Raw genomic sequence first — 8,180 nt, forward strand, 5'->3', positions numbered from 1 at the left:
AGCCGGTCATCTGATGATACACGAGAGAATACGCCATAGTCAAAACAAAATTGTAATAAAAGTAATATCTGTTTGTAATATGTTTCATGTTGATTGTAATTTATTCATGATGCCATATATCTGTAAATATTCATTATTTTCTTGTTAATAAATTATTGCATTTATACCCGGGTGTCCTCCTCCTTCACTGTGTTATGGGTCCATTACCCCTAGATCAAATGGTTCATAACAAGGATGAGGAATACAGTGGTACTATTTACATGTTTAAGGAATATTTAGTTATAGTTAATGTATTTTACACATTTAGACCTTCTAAAACCTAGCCTAAGGTTTTCTGAAAACCTTCAAATTCTTATTAAAACAATAAATAAGTGATGTAGACAGGTGGATCCCGCCATGAATGGTATAATTTATAGGTTTCACCAGGTCTAAATGGACTAAAAGGAGGCCTCAGGTCTTCAAATGAAGTGTGGAAAGCTGAAGGCGGTTTTCACCCCATGGTCTCTACAGAATGACCTAGCTTATTAATGCTGACAATCTCCCAGAACAGAGCCATGCCACCAAACATGAATGTTTGAATATTGTACTTAAATTACTGTATGCAATTTTTAATTTTGTTACCATTTTTTTACCACGAAGACCAGACTGAATTTTAAGTAATAAGACTGTTTTTAAATTGGCTTGTTCTTCTTCTTGTACTTTTCCTCCAGGAAATGACTCTGTACTCCTTTGAAAACTTTAGAAATCCAGTTTGTCATTAAATGTTCTGATGCAAATGGACCTCAATGTAAACAAGTATTTAATAATGCTTTTCTGGGTTTTAGCAGAGCTTGTGTTGAACTGTGCTCTTTCTACAAACTGTTAATGACGTTGTCACTTTTAGGCCAACACTTCCCTCTAGTGGTTACTCAGAGTAATGACAGCCTTACGCGTTTCAAATGTCTACAACTACACAGTACATACTGCTGCAAATATGTTTGTTTTCTTTAACCAGGCAGAACAAATAATGTAATAAAACATAATTTAACAATCTAATGAATAGATCTAGTTTATTAATAGAACACCTAGTTAGTTAATTAATACAATACATAATGCTAGACAATGTGTTTATTTTCTTAAATAAATAAATATCATTTAAAATGTATTAATGAATAGAACTAGTTTGAACTTAATAGAACAACTAGTTATTAGTTAATACAATAAATAATACTAGACAATATGTTTATTTTCTTAAACCAGGCAGAACAAATAATGTAATCAAATATTAATTAATGGATCTATTGTATTAATAGAACAATTAGTTATTTGTATTATTATTATAATTAACAATTAGTTATTATTTAATTAGTTTCCGGTGTGTTACATGAAGTCAGTGAACCTATATAATTCTGTGACTCTGTACTGCTGATCTTCAAGCTCAGAACATCGGCTGTTTTCACACCTGCTAGTGATTACATCAACAAACAACACAGGGAGCTACAGCTGACGTACGTGACGCCATTCTCATGTAGCTGTAAATGCACCCTGTAACTCTGAGAGTAACACATGTGGAACCAAATGGACCCTTACAGGTCTGTAACTCTGAGAGTGTAACACATGGAACCAAATGGACCCTTACAGGTTTGTAACTCTGAGTGGAACACAAGGAGCAGTGCATGGGGATTTAAACAACAAACCTTTGTGAGTGAGTACCGATACGGTTGTTTATAAACTGGTACAGTGTGGCTTTACAATGAGTTTAACTGTCGGGTTTTATGCAACGTGCTGAAGGGCTTGGATAGACTTAGCTCTGGTCCATAGCTCTAATGCATTGCATTTCATTAGAGCTATGGACCAGAGCTATGGAGTAACGTGCCTCTGCTGCCTCAATCCTTTGAATATAATATACAACCTAAAACTGCAATATTGTGTTTGTCAATCAGTGGACCATGACACAGCTTAAACACCACTCTTCTTTACAGGTATACAGGCAGGTATAAATACACTTTAAGACCAACATATTTGTGCCAGCATTATGATTAGATTTATTTTATTTTTTCTAAACAGTCTACAAAGTAAGTTGAACTAAAGTTGTCAAATAATTGTCTGAGCTTGTAGATCTGCTATTTTTGAAAAATCATTTGAAGAATCATGAGCACAGATCTTTGAATATATATTCTTTGAACTCATATCTTTGCTTCTGGGGGGGTCCCTGGAAGAACATATTTTCAGATGGGGGTCGGCCGCCATCATTTTTTGTCACAGGCCTGCTGCCGCCCGCCGTCTACCACTTCAGAGTGACCGTGGTCAACCTGCCCACCTCTCTGATCCCATGGTCTGCACTGACCCCATCGGTGACCTCTGACCCCGTGGTCTGACTCTGCAGAGACCCCATCGGTAAGTCAGTCGACGCTAAATGACTAAACTGTTGAAGATGGAGTGTAAGTGATGTGTTTAAAGCCAGTCTTGATTTTGACAAGGAAATGTCAGTCCTTTGAATAAAAAATGTGTCATATTTTTGTCATCTAAAATGTTTTAGTGTTAGTCTACTGAATATCAAGATTTTTGTTGATTTCATTCTGCAGTGCAATTTTCGTCTACAGTTGAATTTGTTGACAAAATTGTATTTTGGCGGGCCTTAACCCATTTAGGCCTGACATCGAAATTTAAAGAATGTCTTCTAAATTCTGACAGTTTTCTGAAATACCTATGTTTCTGTATCAGTGGTGCTCCATATTTCATGTCAAGGACCCCAAAAATGATATGTAATTGGCCACCGACCCCCATCTGAAAATATGTTGTTCCAGGGACCCCCCCCCAGAAGCAAAGCTTTGAGTTAAAAATGTTCGCTCTGAAAAGAGTTGTGCCACATTTTCACTTTTTCAAAAATAGCAGACCTACAAGCTCGTAGTGCAGCACTCGGTGCCGCGCTACGAGCTTGTAGGTCTGCTATTTTTTTTGTGTGTTTTTAATTCAGCCAGAGTGTTTCCCAGGTGGAAGACGGAATGTCCCAAAACCTCCTTACGTTTTTTTTTCTTTTTTTATTGCCAGCTGACGCCCAGGGCAACCTCACAGAGGAGGAGGAGATAGGGGAGCAGATGAACTTCCTCAACTCACGCTGGGAGAGCCTCCGAGTGGCCAGCATAGACCGACAGGCCAGGTACACACACATGCACACACACGCGCACACAGACACACGCACAGACACACACACACACACACACACACACACACACACACACACACACACACACACACACACACACACACACACACACACACACACACACACACACACACACACACACACAGGGACACAACAAACAGTACGGACAGTGAACGGTGCAACTACTTGGGAACAGGCCTCCATTCCGAAACCGTGCACACATCATCTTCATTAGCAGATGTGTGGTGACACTGGTTCTGATCTTAAATCCCTTTATTTTAGATCGTTTTTTAGTAGGGCTGACCCCAAAAAATGTATTAATCGACGTTCAATCGATATGCACAGGAATCGATCTTGAAATAGAAAATATAGTAATAGTCATTCAAAAAAAAGCGGCCCCTTTTGGTCCGCGAGCCGGCCCATTTTGGTCCGCGAGCCAGGCGCAAGCATGGCTCCGTCCTCACGTGTTAACGAGGAAGTCAACAAGTGCAGCTACAGTCATGCCGTCCACGCAGAAAAATAAGTCAAAAGTGACATGGGTGCATTTTAAAATATGCAAAGAAGTCCACGACCGTGGTGGAAACATAATGTGCCACGTTATCACGGCACCTGTAGCGAAGTGGATTCTATCCATCCCCGACTCCCTGCCGCATGCTACTATACAACCCCTTCGCGCATCTTCTCCAAAGCTGGATTTATTCTCTTTTCTGCACTAATATAACCTACGGTAACTATAATATTGCACTCTCAAAGACAGAGCCGCTTTGTGCGAATGGGGCCTCACAAAGTCGCGCCTGCGATGCCTTTTTTTTCTTTGAAATGGAACCTCTCTCTCCCCCCCTCTCTCTCTCTCTCTCTCTCTCTCTCTCTCTCTCTCTCTCTCATATTACATATTTCCATTTTGCACCAATATTATACTGCCATGTCTTAATAAGTTAATACAGTGTTGCTTTTTACAAATAAAATAAGCAAATTAAGAAGGTTGATCACAAAGTTAGTGTGGTATAGGCTACTTTGACATAGGAATGCGACGCGATTTAAGAACACCTGCCTGGGTGCTGTGAAGTTGAACAGTGAAGAATTATATAGTTTCTTACCTCGTGCTTTTGTTTGAATAAAGAATGAGTATAATCCAATAATTATAATCCAAGGTTTGTTTGTCTGGAGATCCAACACTATGTCATATTATTAAAGTAAGTAAACTTTAAGAAGAGCTGCGGTCATTGTGCTGCAGAGAAGCTGCTCCGCTCTGCTAATTGATTTGACCTATATTTGCGCAACTGACTGGCATGAGGTATAGGCCTATAGCCTAATTACTTATTTGGCAGCACCTGCAATGACAATAGTAACCTTATATACACATGTCGAAAGGCTTTCATATACTATTAATATTTTTCTAAATGTGATCAAATGTGTATTTTTGTAATTATTATAAAGCACAGGGCCTCGCATTTCTCCCAGGCAGCTCTGATTGCACTTATAGTTGCTCAAAAAGCGTCTGCTTTTGGTCCGCGATCCGTGCGCCTCGCAGCAAGCTCTGCTGCGCTGCCTATTTGTTTTAGTTTTTTGTTTAGTTCCATAGAACCTAGAGCCTGGGATGCCTACATGTGTCAGGCTTGATTGGTTGCGCTTAATAAGAGTTCATGTTATGGTCGGGTGGTGTTTTTTCCACAAAGCCTCTGACTTTATTTCAGTTATAAATGTTACACGAGAGAAGAGAGAAGCAAAATGCCGTTCGTCGTGTGCTGTGCAGCTTTGGATTATATTCCTTTATTTGATGGAGAGGTAATGCATGCCTGTGTCAGGCGCTGTTGATTTGATTTCTGACTTCTGATTTAATGTGTCAGGCTTGAAGACTTCATTCATGTTACCGTTCGTTTACAATTGACGAGAGGAGTTTGGATTACATATTTTTTTATTTGATTGAGAGGTAATTGAGAGGCGCCGTTTAATAATTGTTAAATAAAAGACCAATCTAATATGCGCTCCTCTCTACTATTTGTATCTTCTGCAGCTATATCACTGTTTTATTATAAGCCTAATTCATTGTGCGTCACTGCTCGCCTCGCGCCTCGCACTAGTTGTCACTGTACAATACTTTAAAACAGTTGTCATGTTGCACACATACCTAAAATTGCTGTTATTTGCGCTGCCCGTGTTGTATTTCAAACTCCAGCTTGTCACACTCCAGGCTGCATGAACAGCGCTGCTTGAGCGCTGTTTTCTGCCCCCTCAATGGCGCAAAGTTCTCTGTTGTACTAGTTGGCTGCAACGGTAGCTTTGCGGTAGTCAAAACTAAAAGCGAGTGACAGCGAGACGAGATTAACATAACATGTCGACCGTATCAACGCAGAGACCTACTTGGCATTATTAAATCCATTATTGGCCTGGAGGGAGAACGTTTACAGCCGCCGTTGCTTCCTCCTCCTCCTATCCGTCTCCCCACACTGGCACGGTTTACGGCTATCGAGTTAGCCATGTGCTATCTGTGGTTTGAGGGTTTTCTCGTCAGCGAAAAGTCAACTAACAGAACACGTTGACATGCATGCTGATCTTCCTTAATAATAAAAAGAAAAGGCTTAGCCAAAGCGGCCAGTGGCTTTATAGGTATAGGTTGCTCTGTTGCTCAGATCTGGACTTATTTATGTTTTGGACTAGGACCGGCGGACCCCTGTACTGTAGACGTGCAGATGCATGCATGCATGCATTGATGATTAAGCCTACAACAATTTCTTTGTATTAATTGTATTTTTGTTTGGAGCATAAATAAATGTATACCATTCGACTACCAACGTTAATTGTGTAGCCTATACATGCATATTACATTTGGGGTAGCCTATAAAAAAAATCAACAACCGTTAATTAACCGGATAATGCCATCGGCTACAGGGCTGGGAAATTAACCGTTACCGACATCCCTACACCGGTCCACAACGCACAACATACAACAGTGTCAGCGTTTGTTACACACGATGTGTTTCCCATTCAATCGGGTCTAGTTGCTTGTCATGCTCAAAAATTTTCCCCTGTCTTTCTGTCGGAGGCAGCGCCGTTTAGATGAGAGAGTTGCGACAACTCCGTTCACTGTTTATTCACGGAGCTTCATGAGTCACTGAACGGTATGTTGTCGTCACTATCTCTCTCTAAACGGCTCTGGTCTCCAGGCTGCACTCCGCTCAGCGCTCGTCTCTGAGCAAGATGGCGGCGCCCGCCTGTGTTGTTTTTAGGACAAACTAGTGGTTCTACAACGATTCCTACGTGGATTTTACTGTTTATAACGTAGGATGAGGTCGGATGGGGCCATGAAAAATTATCTTTTCGCGATTTTCTTATTATTACTGTACATGCTGAGTACAGTAGTGCATTCCGTGGATGCAGAGGTTGTTACTGTATTGCATCCCATAACTATAAACTGCGTTTTGGGACGCAAAACGCACCCTATTTTAATCTCTGCACACGCACACGCACGCACGCACGCACACGCGCACATGCACGCACACACACACACACATGCACACACCCACATATATATATAGATACACACACACACACACAGATACACACGCACGTGCGCGCACATGCATGCATGCACATAAACACTCACTCATCCGTTCCTGTTTCTTTTTCCAGTTTGCTGCTAACGAGTCCAGGAGAGGTGTGGTTCAGTACAGTGGAGAGACAGCCCAAGAAGACTCCAACATCAAGACCATAACTGAGCTGAAACAGTGAGTTAGCACACACACACACACACACACACACACACACACACACACACACACACACACACACACACACACACACTAGGGCATTAACAAGTTGAGATTTTTCCCAGTCTACTTGTCAGACAGTAGTTGAGTCGATGCATCGTTTGATGACGGGGATGGGGGGGGGGGGATCCCGGGAGGACCCTAAGAGGGGACTGGTGGGGGTGCGCGCGCTCATGTACGGAGCATGTGGCAGCGGTGGCCGAACGGTTTGCGGAGCGGTCTTGATACCGGAAGGTCGCCAGTTCGTATCCCCGGACCGGCACGTTAAAATTACCACCGCTGAAGTGCCCTTGAGCAAAGCATTTAACTACTACCATGAAATGTTCTATGAGCAGGGCCTGGCTGTAAACAAGTATGCTTAGTCCAGTTACCCTGGGTAAATATAGTAACTTTGCTTTGCTTTATGTCAAGTGACGGAGTATGTCAAACAGAGCCACTAAACACACAGCACGTACACAGTGGCCTCTCCAATATGGCACAGACACCCATTAGAAAAGACAGCTAGGCTACACACACTGTATCTATGGCAAGGCGCTGATTATCAAAGCATATCAAAGGATATACAGTATATATATGTGTTTACTATATATATATATAGTAAACACTAAACAGTGCAGGCACACACGGCCACACTGGCACATACACCAGAAAAGAGAACGCAACAAACTGAGACGAGGCATAATTGGCACAGCACACTGAGCGCAGCGGCTCGCTCCAGCCATATGAACACAATACAAAATACCTTGTGTACCTTCAGAACACAATAGAAGACATAGGTCATCATAGGTATAATTAACATTAATGCAGACAGCAGCAGTTTGGCACATCATCAGAATAGAATCTGTTATTACCTTCCACGTTCACGACGTGAACGACCTTTCCTTCTCCTCCTCCGACAACAACTCCAAGCATAACGTCCTCAAGCTTCGTCTTGTCTGAGCCATGCAAACAACGTGCACTGACCGGAGACGGAGAGATTCATGCGTCCCGCACGTAAAGCTAGTCACTGTCAGCACGGGGTGGGGGGGATAAAGTTTGCGCGCTTCTGTATTTGTACGAGCGTTCAACTTCAGCCAGTTAATTAGTGGGACACGCTGAGAGCGCACATCAAAGGAGAACACAGCTGGTTGTTAATTAAGGCTGTGGCTGAACTCTGATGCAAAGGGAATTCATTACTTCCTGTCCGTGACAATAACCAATCATACAGTTTGAATTCTGTACACATACACACACATAGAGCAAAAATAATATGGGGAAAACAAATTATT

The 8,180-nt window shown here is 41.8% G+C and overlaps 1 long non-coding RNA gene across 1 annotated transcript; it reads left to right on the forward strand.

The window, feature by feature from the left end:
• The first annotated feature begins 1,558 nt into the window (after positions 1-1,558).
• LOC306933812 lies at positions 1,559-3,139 on the forward strand. The gene is made up of 3 exons (XR_013791251.1): positions 1,559-1,680; positions 2,212-2,376; positions 3,031-3,139. It is a non-coding gene; the product is annotated as an uncharacterized lncRNA (long non-coding RNA).
• The last annotated feature ends 5,041 nt before the right edge of the window (positions 3,140-8,180 follow it).

This window comes from Electrona antarctica (genome assembly GCF_951216825.1).
Source record: "Electrona antarctica genome assembly, chromosome: 12".
Taxonomy (NCBI): domain Eukaryota; kingdom Metazoa; phylum Chordata; class Actinopteri; order Myctophiformes; family Myctophidae; genus Electrona; species Electrona antarctica.